General features: G+C 47.9%; 1 protein-coding gene across 1 annotated transcript in view; it reads left to right on the plus strand.

Moving 5' to 3' along the window:
- The window catches only part of PIK3C2G (phosphatidylinositol-4-phosphate 3-kinase catalytic subunit type 2 gamma), a gene marked incomplete at its 5' end in the record, with an annotated part of 274,531 nt that overhangs the window by 22,215 nt on the left and 236,229 nt on the right, over positions 1 to 16,087 (plus strand). The gene's annotated exons all lie outside the window — the stretch shown is intronic.

Consider the following 16,087-nt stretch of genomic DNA (forward strand, 5'->3'; position numbering starts at 1 on the left):
AGAATAAACACCTGAGGGTAGCAGTGCCTTCTCCGTATCTTCAACTTTTCCCCCCCAATGCAGGCTTTTATCTTTTCTGAACCTTGACGTTAGAATCAAAAGGCTGATATAAAGCACAAACAGATGTTTGCAGCAGTATTAGCAATTAAAAGAAATTGGTCTGGATTTGAACCAGCACCACTAATAATGAGAAATCTAAGCTATAAGGCCATCTGTGCCAAGTGGCATTCAGCCATTAGAAAGATGGTCTGTCTCAGGTTCCTTGGTAAACAAGGAAACAATTATGCAGAATTTAGCTTTTACAGCACACGCACAAAGAATAAGTGAAACAAAATATGTTGTATCTACTGAGGCAGATCAGTAGCCCTAGACGAGGGTGGACAATTATTTGGGCTGGAGGGCCTCTTAAGGAGTGTCGGTGAGTTGTTGAAGGATTGGGTGGAGGAAGGTAATTCATCCTATCCAGCCCACCAGCTATCACTGGGAGCCTGAAGAAGGAGGGTTGTGCCCCGCACTGTTCCACTGTGCCACAGCCACATCCGAGGCTGGGTCTAACTGGGCCATGTAGCAAGCAGACTCGTCCACTCACCCTGCATCTATTCCCCCTCCACACCTAACTTCCTGCTGGTGCTGTGGCTGCACAGTCCTGGCACCATGGCCACCAGCAGCGACGCCCACACATGATGGGGTACTGAGTATTCCACCTGTTCACTGCAATGAGCTGCTGTTAGCGCCATGCTACACCAGGGAAGTAATAGATTTAATATACATTAGTGCTGGAAGGGACCTCGTAAGATCATCATGTCCAGCCCCCTGCCCAAAGGACAGGAAGTCAGTTAGGGTCAAAGGATTCTTGCAAGATAAGCATCCAAATGTTTTTTTAAAGTATCCAGAGTAGGTGCTTGCACCACCTCTGGGTGTAGTCTAGTCCTGGCCTTGGGGCCTTGGACAATAAAGAAGTTTTTCTGTATGTCCAGCCTAAAACGGTCTTGCAGGAGTTTGTGACAGTTGGACCTTGTCATCCCCTGGGGTGTTCTGGTGAACAGGTGTTCCCCCAGATCCTGAAGCACACCCCTTATGTACTTATAGGCTGCCACTAAGTCATCCCTGAGCCTGTACTTCTCCAGGCTTAAGAGTCCCATAGCTCACAGCCTCTCTTCATAAGGCCTGTTCTCTTGACCTCTGATCATGCATGTGGCTCTCCTCTGGACTCTCTCAAGCTTCTCCACATCCTTCTTGAATTGTAGAGCCCAGAATTGGATGCAGTACTCCAGCTGTGGCCTCACCAAGGCTGAGTACAGGGGGAAGATGATATCCTGGGTCTTGCTTAAGATGCATCAGTAGATGCAAGCCAGAGTTTTGTTTGCTTTGCCAGCTGCAGTACTACATTGGTGGCTCATGTTCATCTTGTGGTCAGTCATGACCCCTAAGTGTCTCTTTTAGTCATGGTGCTAGCGAGTGTAGCATTGCCCAGCATAAAAGTGTGATGTGGGTTTTTTTTTTCCTGAAGTGAAGCACCTTGCATTTCTCTGTATTGAATGCAATCAGGTTTTCATCCGCCCACCTTGCAAGCCTATCGAGGTTGGCCTGGATCACCAGGCTATCCTCAAGTGTAGATACTCTTCCCCAAAGTTTGGTGTCATCAGCGAACTTGGCCTGTCCACTTCTGATACCAGAGTTCAGATCATTTATAAAGATATTAAAGAGTACAAATCTGAAAACAGAGCCTTGGGAGACAACACTGGTCACTGACTGCCATTTTGATTCAGTTCCGTCAACTACCACTCTCTGGGTCTGACCTCAGAACTAGTTCCCCAGCCATTGGACTGTGGTATAGTCAAGGCTGCAGTTGCCCAATGTTTTCATGAGGACATCATGGGACCTTCTTGAGACAGGTAGAGTTCATCCATGCATGTGAGGAAGGTTTGATACTGATCAGATTTGGATTGTGAGCAGCAGGTTGCAAAGAGCACAACCCCTAGTTGGCCTCTCCAATACTTCTTTACTTAGGGCCCTAGGCACGTGCCTAGTTTACCTATGCATTAATCTAGCCCTGCCTGCCTGTTCTTCCTGAAGAGTTTATATCCATCCATGACAGTGCTCCAGTCTTGTGAGCTGTCCCACCAAGTCTCTGTTATTCCCATCATGTCATAGTTCCATTACCTGTGCAATGACTTACAATTCTTCCTACTTCTTTCTCAGGCTCTGTGCATTTGTGTACAGACACCTGAGGTAACCAGATGATTGCCCTATTTTCTCAGGAAGAATAAGAAGGCCTCCCCTATCACTCCATCCTGCTTTTGCCTCCGCCAGGCCACCTGGTTCCCCACTTGCCTCAGGGCTTTGGTCTCCACCCCTCTGGCAAACTCGTACTTCCCTTCTGAAAGTGTTTTGCATATTACCCTTGGGGTGAAGATTATGAGGTCCGAAGGGAAGTACTAGGTCTATGAAAAGTGTTCATTTGCCTCTGTCCTTTATCGTTTCCTGTGGTTGTTCATTCTGAAGCACACTTTTGTCTTGTTTTACTTTTATGGTTTCTGTGAGGGTATTTGGTGCACTGAATGAAAGAGACATTCTGGGATAAAGGTGTGTAGGACCCATGGATTCAGATGGGAACAGCTATAGGCCCAAAGATGCCACCCCCAAATATGCCAACCTGAGGTTTACACAAACAGTGGTTCTATCAGCTACTTAGCTTGAACTGTGGCTACTTCTTTTCCAGACCTAAGGAAGGATAGCTTGGGCCCAAGAGCTTGCCTAAGATCTCTCCCAACTATACAGTTGGTCCAATAGAAGAAATCACCAAAAAAATCCTTGCCCATTTACTGTCTAAAATAATTTGTAGAGATAACCAGAGTAGAATTGGTGACATCAAAGTCTGCTGGTTGTCATTTTACCAGTCACAGTTAGTTTTGCTCATTAATCCTTTATCATAGTCAGAAACTGCCATAATAATGCAGTAATTAACATCAAGCTGTGCTAGCCATCTTGGTACTGCTGCATGATTTGCAGGTGAAGAAGATTTTATTTAGTGATTTCTGTTTTGGAAAAAAAGTTTTGTAAAGAAAAAGAAAATAGTGATGTATAAAAAGTTAATACATTTATAAATCTCTTATCTTCCTGTTGAGAGAGAATGTAATTTAAATTTATTTTCCTTTAACCATGCTCCCAAAGATTTGGTTTTGTTTGATTTGTTTTTGGGTTTTTTTTCCTGGTAAGTAAGATTAGGACTATTTAGTACATGGATGGAATTCTTGTAAGGAAAACATGGGCGCTACAAGAAGTGGTATTAGTAGACAATCTAGACTTTCAAGTTAATATAAACTCCAAATTACTCCACAGTGTGTTACAGGGTATTGCTTTGATGGAAGAAATGGCTTCTGGATGAGAACAGCAAATGAGATCTCATCCAATCATAATAGCTCTCAGGGTCAGTGGGTCATTTAAAATGTCTTCTCCCCCTCTCCCTCCCCCCACCCCAAATCAAGAGTTTCTTGCATATCAATAGTGCCATTCACTTCTTTTCCTTAATTTATACCACTGATGGCACCACTTGAGTATAAGCTGTGCCATCCCTTTTTAAGCATAGTCATTATGGAACATTCCCTTACATGTACAGAATATTCTGGTACACTGTAATTCACTAAATTTTTTGGAAATTCATTAAAGGTGGTTATCTTCAAAAATGTATTAGACAGACTATTAGTAGGAGTAACAAAAGTTGTATTTCACTAATGGAAATTTCGGGATTTGTCACAAGTGGCAACCTGGATACATTAATGCTTCCATGACTGCCAATGGACATATAATCCAATTTCTTGTTCTGCTTTTTGTACTTTATTAAGTCTGTTCTTAGTGGTCTGAGGCAATCTCATGTGTGGGTTGTATAATTTCTGTGAAATTGCTCCCAAAGAGCAATGCAGGGTTTTAATGCAAAAGATCCATACTTATGGGGCAATTTATATTTAGGAAGGCTCCTAAGCCAGGTACTTTTTACTGCATCTGTGGCAGAGGGGAAGGCAGCCCTTGGATTTTTTAACAGCTATAAGACAGGTTTCTGTAAATCACTTGTGAAAAGTCAATCTGTATCTAATCACATTTTTTACCATTAACTTGCATGGGTTCTTCCTTCTTTCTTTTTTGTATTTCAGGTGTTCTGTAGAGAAAAAAGGAAAAATTGGGAGGGGGGGGTGGCATTTGATGGCAGTATGGCCTTAAAGCACGCATTGATTACAATCCTTTCACTCAGACGTGATTTAAAAATAGGAAAACATTAAGTTAGAAGAACATTGACTCAGAAGAAAGAAGGAAACTTTCACCCCAAAAGTGGATTGCATGTGCACATGTGTATAAAAGGACTGTGAAGACACTCCTGTTAGCTAACCATGTAGCTGAAAGGGAGTCCCCATTATGAAGGGGAAAAGTTGTGCTCCTCCAACTGAGGTCTCTTTGCCTACATCATTGCTGTGATGAATCAGTGTCCATGCATATTGTTATGATGCCCTTAATTTATTAATTTTATCCTTTTGATCTCTTTAGAGTAATCTGTAATGTCTAATCTGTAACTTCTATAGCCTATTCAGGTTATCAAAATTGTGATACTGGTCAACACTGGGACATTCTCAAGAGCAAGTTATACTTGGTTGAGATGGTTTAGTCAGGGATGATCTTGCGCACACAAGTTGTTCAGGGTAACAGTCTAAGTCTTATATTTATTAACAGTTAAATGGCAAAGTACGCAATGCTTTGAGCCAAAGTATGGTAGAAACTTGGTTGTTAAGAACTGTGACAAGCAGCTTTTAAGAGTCCTACTCAAGTCATTATAAATGGTAGGACAATGAAATAAAACAGGATTATCCAACTATTGGCCTTGGGGCTGCATACAGCCTAACAGAAGTTAATTTGCAGCCCCTGGGTTCCCACCTGGTCACCATTCCTCTCTTCTATCACTCCAGCTGCAGCAATAGCTAGGGATATCCACCCTGTAGTTCCCAGGTTCTTCCCCTGTCCTAGGGGGCAAGGTGATGCAGCATGGCCCAGGGGTCTTGCATGATGTGGTATAACAGGGGAACCCTTGGCTGGGGAGATAAGGATGAGGCTGGGGCACCTGCATGACATGTGGCCCAGGAGGCCCATGACTTGTGCTTGTGTGGCCTCCAGGGTACATGGCCACCAGGGTGTGCTGTCCCTAGCCATTTAGGGACTGACATTACACATAAACCAGTTTAAGTGATCAGAAATTGGTTTAAACCTGTAACAGAACAGACATTCAGTGCATATAAACCAGTTTCAAATGTCTGAAATCAGTTTGAGATAAACCTGGTTGAATGTAGTATCAGACTTAATTGATTTGGCTCAAACCAGTTTATGCAATGTCTGTCCCAGACTCCTTGCTGGTTTAAGATAAACTAGAGACCCCCAGCATCCCGGCATGCTCTGGGCTGGGCAGGGCTCTCTGCTCCACAGCAGAGCTGACCCTGCCCCTCTGCTCTCTAGCCAGAGCAGGGACCAACCCTAGCAGAGACACTGGCCGGTATGGCTCCATTAAGGTAAAGTGGGCAGGGAGGGGGTTAATCCTTCCCTCCTTCCCCTCTTCCTCCACTGCAGCCAGGGGCAGCAGAGGGGAGGGGCAGCAGTGGTGGCTCCTGCCTCTGGCATAACCCAGCTACAGGGTGGAGAGGAGGGAGGAATTAATCCTTCTCTCTGCCCCCTTCACCTTAATGGGCTCATGCTGGGGAGGATTCTTCCCCCTCCTTCTCCTCCCAGGGTGGGCAGGGAGAAACAGTGAGGCACTAAATGGGGCCTCCTCCTCCTCCTCCTCTTCCCCCCCTGCCCCACCACCGCAGGGCTGGGGGGAGGGGGAGAATGCTCCATGCAATGCTGCTTGGCCCTGGGTGGGGACAGGGGGAGGCTCTGTTCCATGCTTGGGGGAACCCTTCCCCCTTCTCCTCCTCCCAGAGGGGCAGCCCCAAGCATGGAGCTCAGCTGGGCATGGTGTGGGTGGGGCATGTAGGGGACTCCCCCCATGGCTGCAGCCCTGAACAGGGAGCTCAGCTGGGCAGGGTGGGGGTGGGGGTATAGGGGACTCCCCCCATGGCTGCACACATTCCCCCCAGGGGTGTGTTCCTCACCCCCAGTGCAGCGCTGACTCCCCCTATCCCCAGGGGAGCCTCTATCCCCAGTGTGGAGCTGAAGGCATGGCACAGAGCTACAGGGATAGAGGCAGCCAGCACTGTGCTGGGGATGAGGAGTGCTGCCTGCCCAACTGCTTCTATCCCTGCAGCTCCGTGCCATGCCTGCAGCTCACTCTGATGGAGAATCCCTTCACAGTGCTTTGCAGGGAAGTAGGGGTGGGGCTTGCTCCAGTCCCAGCAGAGTGCAAGCATGAGACTGCACAGTGGGGAGTGGGGGAAGCGCCTCGCTCCAGTGCTGGAGCTGCAATCTCAGGCTCAGAGCCCCAGTGGGGGATAAGGCAGGCTCTGCTCTCTCCCCCAGCACAGCACTGCCTGGAGCCCTTGCACCAGGCATGAGCGCCCAGACCTCCCTGCCTGCTGCTTCTGCTAGGCAGTGGGGTCTGCAGCCATGAGGGGAGTCCCCTAGACCCCCCACCCTGCCCATCTGAGCTCCCAGTGTCAGGCAGGCAGCTCTGTGTGCCCATTTTGCTCCCAGCTATCAGGGAGCCACTGGGGCCCGGTCACACCTCCCTCCTCAGCTCAGCTTCCCTGTCGAAGGGAAGGGAGGGCTGCTGTAGCGCCCCCGGGCTTCTGGCTTAAGCCACTGCAGGCATGTGCCAAACATCTATCCATTTGTAAACTGGTTCACTCTCTGCAGGTTAGACTAACCTGCAAAGACTGAATCAGTTCAGGTTTGGGCTTTTTGAATGTCTGTCCCTAGCCTTAAAAGTTGTACACCTCTGAGGTAAAAGATTTTAGAAATGGGCAGAAAGGGCAACTTCACCTTTGCAATAGTTCTGTGAGTCTGGCAAGCAAAACCAGCCATGCATTGAACAGTTGGATGCTGATACAAGTTTGCCAGGTTGTAGAGTGGCTGTTAAGACAATTTGATTATGCCTGTATCTCTCTGGGGGTAGAGCTTGTATTGACAGTCAGCATCAGAGCCAGAAGTTGCATTTTCTACCTTTAGCTTTTTCTTTCCTCTCCCTTTTTTTGTATGCTCAGGACTCAAACAACAAGGACAGCTCAAAACCATCTAAATTCACTTTTGTTCTTGAGGCAAGAATGGGAGCTAATATTAGTTTTATTGTTTTATTACCACCTAAAAATGATACTATCACACTGGGGGGGGAGTGTTCCACATAAGATTGTTCAACTAAAAGAAACAGAGTTATGGAAGTTATTAAAAAGAAAACTGTAGTGAATGGTTTATGTTTCAAATGCTTTAACAGTTGTTTTCTTCATTTCTTTGCCTTTAATAAAAGATAAGAGATTTCTAACGACAGTTGTTATGAGACTAGTAACCCAGCAATAACATGACATAAATGAGGGACCACGCTTAACTGCTTAATATTGTAACAAATAAAGCAGGGTATATCAGCATCTTATACCTCATTGGATTCAAAAAATCTCCTTATCACCACAGCAATCTTCTAATACTGTGTATTTGCAAAGGACTTTCGCCACCTAGACTGAACATCTTTTCCTATGTAAACTTTTTTTGCAACAGAGAAACGTAAAGACCCTTTGTCTCTGATCAAGCTTTAAAGATAGCCATTAAATAAGCAGTAGTACTGTAAAGCAAGAGTGGAAAAAGAAAACCATCCTGTTTTGAAAGAGGAATGGGGTAAAAATGTACAATTTTGAAAGCCAGATATAAGAAAAGCTTGATCACTTATCTCCTCTTTTTAAGCATAATGGAGGCTTTAGTAGATTTAATCTTCATTATGGACTGTCAGGTTCAACAGATGCAGTTTAAAAGACTGAACCTCTCTAAAATCAACATGCATGAGGTGTCCTGTTATTGAACTCTCCTGATGAATGCTGTCTAAGTATAAAGAAAAAATATTACTAATCATCACAAGCTAAAGCTCTCAACCACATCAGTACCATCTTTTCTATGTTTGACCTCTCTTCTCAGTGGCATAACTAGGCAGGGTGACAGGACAACCGCCCTAGGTGCCCATGGGGATGGGGGATGAAAAAAAAAAGAGTTTATGCCACAGCTGTGTAATTGCAATTATGGCAGCAGTGATAGCAGGGAGTCTCCACTGGCCCCAAGTGCAGCATCTTCCCTGGGTCCCTGACTCTGTTCTTATGCTGCTGCCTCCCCTATAAATAAATGCCAGGATTGCTGGTTACTGCTATTGTGAACACTCTATGAACTGATCTGTAATAAGGATATTGCAGACCACATTGATGCCACTTGCTTTTGAGGTTTAAAACATAGTTGTTATAGTTGTTATAACAATTTGTTTAAGACTGCTACTGCAGTTCTTATTAGTTCAGGGGTGGGCAAAATATGGTCTGTGGGCCTGATCCAGCCCATGGTTGGGTGCCTATCAGTTGAACGTATCCAGCCCATGGCTGCCCCCACAGTGCCCTGCATAGAGCTGTGCCCTGCCCATTTCCACCTAGGGCAGCCCTATAAATGGCCCCAGCCAGCATGCACAGCCTACTAGCAGGGCTGCTCCCAGGGCTGCCTGGCTACTACTTGGCTCCCCCTGCCCCCCTCCTGCCTTCAGCAGCTCCTCTTCCTCCTGCCCCTGCTGTGCTGCTCCAGGCAGCAGGTAATGCAAAGAAGGGCAGTGGACATGGGGACATATGTTGAGCACCACAGACCCAACCAGGCAGTGGGGAAAACTGCAGCCAGGCATGCTTGGGGCTCCAGCTCCTGGCCACCTTCTACCTACTCAGTTTCACACAGGTGGCTGCTCATCACACTGGACAGGCAGAGAGGATGGAAAGCAACTGGGAGCTGGAGTTGGAGCCCTGCATGCTGAGGCAGGAGCCACCTAGCTGCAACTTCCCTCTTGCCTGGTTGGGCCTGCCGTGCTCATACTCCTGGGCATCTGCTGCTGGCATGCTTCCCCATGGCTTCCCTACATTACCTGTTGCCCAGAATGGCACAGCAGGGGCAGTTGGAGCCATTGGAGGTGAAAGAAGCGAAGCACTACTCAGGCTGCTGTGGTAGCAGCCCCACCAAGAAGCTGTGCTCGCTGGCCAGGGCTGGGACTGGGGCAGTGTTGTCTGGCTAGTACAGGGTGAATGTGGGTGTGCCAAGAGTAATCATGGCCACTGCCACACATAAAAGGCGGAGCTAGAAATCAAGCGGTTGCCCTCAGGGCACTGAAGTGAAGGAAAGCGGTTGCTGTGGAGCTGACTGAGCAAAAAGGACACTGCAGGCAAGGCCAGCACCGGTGAGACAAGGGATACTTACCCCAGGGGGCGGTGGCCCCTGGGCAGCTGGCTGGATCCCAGGGAGGTTGGGAATGTGGCCCTCAGAGACCGAGCTCCAGGAAACAACTGGCTCTCGAATGAAGGAGCAGAGAGACAGCCGCAATTGGGAAAGGAGCTACAGGGAAAGCCTACTTAAGGCACAGGAGCTGACAGGTGGCTGGCAAGACCCGGGGAAGGCTGAGGAACCAGACTCCAGAGGAGGTTGCCTCAGGCAACCACCTCTCAGTGGGAGCAGCAGAGAGACAGCCACAGCTGGGAATAGAGCTGCAGGGAAGCTGCAATCAACTAAGTGGTGATACAGCTGGTTCCACGTTAATGAGGCAATTGGCGCGGTCAGCTGCATTGTATCCACTTCAATAAAGATAGGCACTTGGTGAAACTAACACCTGGGTGGTCTGGTATTTCTCACCCTCTCCCATCAGGAATTAACATCTAAATCATTTTACCATCTTCTTAATCGTGGCAGGCAATTCCTGGGGAGGAGCAGGGACATACAGCTGACCCACGCCTACAAAGTGGTGCATTGGCTGGGAAACAGAAGCCGCACAGGGAGCACCAGAAAACCATTGAGTCCATAGACATTCAGACCCCACCAGACTGGCAACAGGCCCATAATATTACTCTACAGCTGTTACAGGGCTAGCAGGCACAATTGAAAGATATAGTCCGATTACAGGCACAAGAAGCAGAGGCCAGGATTGGACTGTTCGCTCAGCAGCAGGATCTAAGCAAGAAGATTGAAGCCCAACAAGCGTCCCTGGGGAGAGATGGACAAGGCTCCCAGTTCCCTAGGATGACACCCCAGGATGATGTGGATGCCTATCTAGAAGCTTTTGGGAGAACAGCCACCACTTGTAAGTGGGACCCAAGCAGCTGGGCAATGTGCATAGGTCCCCTTCTCATTGGCCCTTTGCAAGCAGCCTAATGGGCTCTCACATGAACAGAGGAGGCCAGAGACTATGGGAAGGTGAAAGAGGCCATACTCTACCAGCTTGAGACATCCCCAGAGATGTATCAGCAGAAGTTCTGAACCTGGAAAGGGATGGAGGGGCTACACCCATGCCTGCTTGCACAAACTCTGAGAGATCTGGTGGAAGGATAGCTACAGCCAGAGACCAGGTCCATAAGGGAGGTAGTGGACCGCATTGTACTGGAACAGTTCCTGACTGATCTAGGGGGCAGCACTCAATGCTGGGTCAGGCAACATCAGCCAAAGATGGTAGAAGAAGCCTTGCACCTAGCCAAAGACTACGTTGCAGCCGAAGCAGAAGGCAAGGGCCCTAAGAAGGAGCGTTCAGAGGGAACTGGGATGATGCAATGCTTGGAAGGCTCTAGCAAATGAAGAGGAGAGGGGACCCAACTCTGAGGCCAAGAACCCAGGGGCTGGGATGCCAGGGACATAATCTGCTATAGCTGCGGAGAAAAGGGACATGTGTTGCGATTCTGTCCACACAGACCCCAAGTTGAGGTGATGGTAGAGAGTCCCCATGAAGAGAAAATAGACTGTAGTTTGGGTGACACAAGGGGCCCAGACATCAGAATAAGCCGGTAGTTGAGGTTCAAGTGGGAGACACCATCATCCCTGCAGTCATCAACACTGGCTACTCCCAGTCCATGATAAGGGTAGACCTAGTACCTGCACAGCTAGGAAGCCCAGAGTTGCCTGTGAGTATGGTCTGCATCCATGGGGCCTCATACACTTACAAGAGTAGACGGCTCTGGCTGTCAGTGATGGGCTGCACAGAAGAGATAGTGGTGGGGTTAGCAGAGACTCTCCCCTGCCTCATGCTCCTGGGAGTTGATTGGCCACACTTGAAGGAAATAGTCTCCCAGGTACTAAGAAGAAGTGGGGGGGGAATGGCAGAGTGATCCAGAGGCAGTATGCTTTGGAACCCCCAAAGAGGAAGAAGGGGGTGACCTAGACCTGGAGCAGATTATTGGCAATGGATGCTTCTGGGAAGAATGAGAACAAGAACCATTGTTCCAGAATATCTGGCAGACCCAGCTGGCCAGGTGAGAGAGAGTGGTGGTAGACCCTGAGAAGGTGAAGCTGAGTCCCCGCTTTGAGGTAAGAATGGGCATCCTGTACCAGGTGGAGGACAAGGAAGAGGAGTACGAAAAAAACAGATCCTAGTCCTACAGAAATATTGGGATGACTTGCTTTGGGTAGCCATAACCTTCCAATGGGAGGACACCTGGGGAGGGACAAGACAGAAGTCGGGTTGAAGTGACGGGTCTCATGGCCAGGCCTCAACAAAATGATGGAGTGATTTTGTGCTGAATGTCCTGAGTGTCAAAGAACAGAGGGGCTAAGCCTGGCCAAGTCCCCACTGATACCACTGCCATTGGGTGGGTAACCATTTGATAGGATAGCCATGGACATGGCAGGACCTTTCCCCTACAGCTGGACAGGCTGCCAGTTCATCCTGGTAATCATCGATTATGCCACCCAGTTTCCCGAAGCTATATCCCTACATTCAGTGACCGCCCCCACAATAGCTAATGCCCTCATGAGATGGATCGCGTGGGTTGGAATCCCTCAGGAAATTGTCACTAGCCAAGGCAAAAACTTCATGTCCAAAATCCTGAAGGGGATATGTAACACGCTGAAAATCAAACAACTCATGACCTCCGTCTATTATCCCCCAAAAGGCGGACTGGTAGAGAGCCTCAATCAGACACTAAAAGGGATGATATGGGCCTGCATATGAGGTGACCCTCGGGGGTGGGATGCGATGACCACTCCCCACTTCTGTTCTCAATCAGGGAAGTCCCCCAAGCATCCACCAGTTATGCCCCGTTTAAGTTGGTTTTTGGTCATGACCCAAGGGAACTCCTGGATGTGATCCATGAGGGTGGGAAACCAGGCCTGAGGGGACAACACCACCACAGGCCATGACCAACTTTCAGGACAGATTAAAGAAGGCCCTGACGACAGCTCAAGAGAATCTGGGACAGAGGCAAAAGAGACTGAAACAGCACTATGACGCACATACCGTGGAAAGGGAGCTGAAGGCAGGAGACTGGGTGCTAGTGCTATTACCTGATAGTCCACACAAGTTATTAGCTCAAGGGCATGGTCCGTTTCAAGTAACTAGGCATGCAGGGCCTGTCAACTATGAGGTGCTTCGGACGGAGTCCACAAGGAGAAAACAAATCTATCACGTTAACTTATTGAAGAAGTGGTGTCAAAGGGAGGGGTGGATGATACAGGATCCAGTTGAATGTGAAGAACTAGAAGGGGATAGGGAATCTTCAAGGTTAACCTGAGATAGGTGACCAACTTGACCTCAAACAGCAAATACTTTGGGAGCCTTAATAACTCAATATCATGATGTGTTGTGTGAGATCCTGGGGGAAGCCTGGGGAGTAGTATATCATATCCAGACCCCACCTGGACAGATCATACACAATTATTGAAGGAAGTTACCCTGGCACCTATGGCGCACGATCAAGCAGGAGGTTGATGTGATGAAGAAGTTGGGCATCACTGAGGAATATAAGAGCCCCTGGAGAAGCCCAGTGGTGGTGGTCCTGAAGGCAGATGGCTCCATAAGGTTGTGCATCGATCATCACAAGGTAAACGAAATAACAACGTTCAATGCCTTTCCGATGCCCCAGGTAGAGGATATGCTGGAAAAGGTAGGCCAAGCCAAATACATCTCAACCTTGAATCTCACAAAGGGCTATTGACAGATCCTGATGGCACTGACCAACAAGGAAAAAACTGCCTTTGGAACCCCATGGGGCTTATTTCAATTCAGGAGGATGCCATTTGGACTTCATGGGGCGGCAGCTTTGTTCCAGCATCTGATGGACCAACTGTTAGCACACCATCAAGAATATGTAGCCGTGTATGTTGACATCATCGTCTTCTCCAGCGACTGGGAAACACACTGCCACCACCTACAGGAGATCCTCAATGACCTCCAATGGGCCAGGCTGACCACGAATCCCCAGAAGTGCGCACTGGGAAAAAGAGAGACCAAGTTCCTCAGCTTCATGGTCGGACAGGAAAAAATAAAGCCCATAGCTGACAAAGTGGCAGTCGTACGATGACACCCCTTGCCTCAAACAGCCAGCTACAGTCTTTCCTGGGTTTCGCCAATTACTACAGGCACTTTATCAAGGATTTTTCAGAGAAGGCGGCACCCCTGACAGAGATGACCAGAGGACGGAGGAACCGGATACAATGCAACTCATCCTAGCCTTCAAACAAGTTAAGGCAGTCCTATGCCAGCACCCGGTGCTTTATACCTCAGATTTTGAAAAGATGCTTTGTTTGTTTTTTATAAATGGATGCCTCTGGCACTGCATTAGAAGTTATCCTCTTCCAAGAAGAGGGGGGAGAAGAGAGACCAATAGCCTTTGCTAGCACAAAACTGACACCCAGAGAAACCCGATATTCCACAATTGAGAGAGAATGCCTGGCTATCCAGTGTGGGGTGGAACTCTTTTGTTATTACTTACTAGGCTGGAACTTTGTATGAATCACAGACCATGTACCCCTACACTGGCTACAAACAGCCAAGCTAGATAACGCTAGGCTAATAAGATGGTCTCTCGCTTTACAATCCTTTTATTTTACAGTGAAGCACCAGTTGGGAAAGAAGAGTGGGAATGTTGACTTTCTGTCACGCACTGAAGACACGGCAGATACCAGTGAAAGGGTGAAGGGTCTGACCGACTGTGCTGAGGATTACGAAGACTTGGCAACTTTAAGTTTATTTGAACAAAAGGGGGGAAGTGTGTAACAGGGGCTCGGGCAGAACCCCTGTTACTCAGGAAACCCGGGGCACGAGTGATTAAGAGAACTAAAACACAGTGGTGGGGGGCTTAGCACACTGGGCAAGGATTAGGGTAATCATGGCCACTGCCACCCATAAAAGGCGGGGCTAGAAATCAAGCAGTTGCCCTTGGGGCACTGGAGTGAAGGAGAGCATTTCCTGTGGAGCTGACAGAGCAAGAAGGATGCTACGGGCAAGGCCAGCAAGTTGGACGTTGGACCGGTGAGACGGCGGATACTTACCCCAGGGGGTAGTGGCCAGTGGTCAGGTGGCAGAATCCCAGGGAGGTTGGGAATGTGGCCCTCGGAGACCGAGCTCCAGGAAACAACCGGCTTTTGAACAAAGTGGCAGAGAGACAGCCGCAATTGGGAAAGGAGCTACAGGAAAAGCTCACTCAGGGCACAGGAGCTGACAGGTGGCTGGCAAGACCGCAGGAAGGCTGGGGAACCAGACCCCAGAGAAGGATCCCCAGAGGCAACTACCTCTCAGTGGGAGTGCCAGAGAGGCAGCCATGGCTGGGAGCAAAGCAGCAGGGAAGCTGCAATCAACTAAGTGGTGATGTAGCTGCTTCCACGTTAATGAGGCAATTAGCGCGGTCAGATGCATTGTCCCCACTTCAATAAAGATAGGTACTTGGTGAATCTAACACTTGGGTGGCCTGGTGTTTCTCACCCTCTCCCCTCAGGAATTAACATCTAAATCTTTTTATCATCTTCTTAATCGTGGCAGGCAAGTCCTGGGGAAGAGAGGGGACATACATGTGATCCACCCCTACACTCACTTAAATCCATTCAGTGCCCCTCTAGTCAAAATAATTGCTCACCCCTGTATTAATTACTGAGCTGATTGTCAGCACCCATCTAGGGGCAGCTCCCGGCCAGGTGGAGACTGGGGCTGCCCCCGGCCAGTGACAACAATATTGTCAGCATGCAGTTTGGAGACCTGGGCTGGCCACAGTTGATTCTGACAATCAACTGATTGTGAGGCATCAGCCCCAGAGGGCCCTTGTGTATGGGCATGCCACACATTCAATTTAAGGCACCATACAAACTAGCTATAAAAATGTTCTACGTTATATGTGGAACAGTTATATGGCTGGTTTGCCATTTTATGGCACCTTAAATTGTATACACCTGTAGCACCCCTACCGTTTATGCCATGAGTAGCATGTAAATTGTGGCATAAATGCAACATGAAAAGGGACCCTGAAACATCTGGGGCTGGTTGCTGTTAGAAACAGGATATTGGGCTAGACAGGTGAATTATGAGTCTGTTCTTCCAAGCAACTACACCCCTTTCAGATGCCCTATGAATTATGATTTTAATCTGTTTGTAATGCATCTGTTGTCAAGGCTTGATTTTTTTCCCTCTGCAGGTCAAACATTAAAATTGGTTTTTCTGGTTATTATAGAAGTTTTCTTGATTTGTGAGAGTCTGAAACCTAAAATTTAATGAAGACTTTGCTTTAAGCATAAGGAAAAGGCATGGTGTATTGCTGATATATGCTGCAGGGAATTCAGTAAGCATTATTCTAAGGCTCTGATCATGACTACTTTTACTTGTACATTAATACAGGATCTAAAGGCATTTTATGAATGTCATTCAACCTTACAATAGCCCAGTGAAGAAGGTGGCATTGCACGCATTTTACACATAAGTACAGAGAGAGACAGCAAGTCAGACTCACCCTTGCAAAAAGCTTTGGGGATTTCAAAGAGGATTTCCTTATTCTCATTTGAACATTCTATACAAGGGTCAGTGATAATCTGCAGCATAGATAAAGGTGTAATGAAATCATGGGGCAGAGCTTATCGATTCATTGATGTTAGGGTCAGAAGGGACCTCAATAGATCATTGAGTCCGACCCCCTGCATAGGCAGGAAAGAG

This window comes from Alligator sinensis, unplaced genomic scaffold (assembly GCF_000455745.1).
Source record: "Alligator sinensis unplaced genomic scaffold, ASM45574v1 scaffold365_1, whole genome shotgun sequence".
Classification (NCBI taxonomy): Eukaryota; Metazoa; Chordata; order Crocodylia; family Alligatoridae; genus Alligator; species Alligator sinensis.